General features: G+C 39.3%; 1 long non-coding RNA gene across 1 annotated transcript; it reads right to left on the bottom strand.

The window, feature by feature from the left end:
• Positions 1-374: 374 nt before the first annotated feature.
• On the bottom strand, positions 375-1,163 carry LOC115124458 (uncharacterized). The gene is made up of 2 exons (XR_003862783.2): positions 1,027-1,163; positions 375-930 (listed from the first exon to the last, which is right to left on the bottom strand). It is a non-coding gene; the product is annotated as an uncharacterized LOC115124458 (long non-coding RNA).
• Positions 1,164-1,492: the final 329 nt, after the last annotated feature.

Below are 1,492 nucleotides of genomic sequence, written 5' to 3'. Positions count from 1 at the left end.
CGCTGCACATTGGTCCTCCGATCCTTCTCGCTGCTCCTCCTCCTCAGAAGAGGAGGAAGAATGCCGTTACAACTCTCCTGTAATTTACAGAAAGTATTTGATTGAATTTCAATGACAGTGACACATATAAAATGAAGGGGAGACCGAGAGAAGGAGGTACAGAGTAGGTCCGGTAGGTGCCAGGACTCGTACCAACACAGGCAGGGAAAATCTACATATACCAAGGCAGCAGCTTTAACCACAAGGTCAAGTTCAGAAACCGGTACTATTTTTAATTAGATAGGATGTGGAGCAATTCCACAACTCATTGTATTGACTGTAATCTTGAATTTGAACAGTGATGGTTCAATTAATCATTTATTTCAGTTCATTGATTCAATTCATCATTTATTCATTTTTGGGGGTAAAAACAAGAACTTAATAAGTTTGACATTCACCATTCCAAAAACACAACCGAAGTGTGATGTTCAATATTCCAAAACACTAGTTGCATTAAACTGAGACTTAGCGATATGACGTTGCCACGACCAACAGAATGAACCACAGAATTTGTAGATAAGCACAGACCAAGACATTGTACTCACAGAGTATATGTTCATGTGTAGGGTGTGCTTCACATCAAAACATGCAGAGTTTAGCCTCATGCTACAATGCTCTTAGTTGTTGTTGAAGTCGACCCGACACGGCTCTCCCTTTAAGCAAATATACACTGCAGATAATACTAAATTAAATGTGTTCAATATTTGTCCCATGGTATTACAGTCTTATCATACAAAATGCTGGTCAATTGGGTGAAGTCCATTCAGTGTTGCTGTCCTGGTTTCTGCACATTTCTGTAAAGTGTTTTTTTACCTCAGGAGGGCCCAGTGGTTCTGGCCTCACCTCTGCTGAAACATTCACTGAAGTGTCAGCGACTTCAACAATGACTTCCTAAAGATGAGACATTACAATAACATCAAATCTTAATTCAACAAAGCTTACAAAGTAAAATAATAAAATGAAAAGAAGCCATTTCACAGGAAGTACCTGAGTTGAGTCATCTTCTTTTGAGGATATCCATCTCTTGATCTTGTTAATGGCCATTATGGTGACTGCCAATCCAACACAGACAGTCACTGATCGAACAATATTGGCCGCAACGGTCCTGACTGATAATGCTGAAGCTTTGGCTTAAATATACTTAAATATACTTAAGTATCATAGTAAATGTAATTGCTAAAATATACTTATTAAGTATCAAAAGTAAAAGTACTTTCAACATTTAAGCAAACCAGCCAGGGGTACACTCCAACACTCAGACATAATTTACAAACGAAGCATGTGTGTTTAGTGAGTCCACCAGATCAGAGGCAGTAAGGATGATCAGGGATGTTCTCTGTTTAGTGAGTCCACCAGATCAGAGGCACTAAGGATGATCAGGGATGTTCTCTGTTTAGTGAGTCCACCAGATCATAGGCAGTAAGGATGATCAGGGATGTTCTCTGTTTAGTGA

This window comes from Oncorhynchus nerka, linkage group LG18, assembly GCF_034236695.1.
Source record: "Oncorhynchus nerka isolate Pitt River linkage group LG18, Oner_Uvic_2.0, whole genome shotgun sequence".
Lineage (NCBI taxonomy): Eukaryota > Metazoa > Chordata > Actinopteri > Salmoniformes > Salmonidae > Oncorhynchus > Oncorhynchus nerka.
The sequence above is the reverse complement of the archived record's forward strand: the minus strand, read 5'-3'. Positions and strand labels throughout refer to the sequence as shown.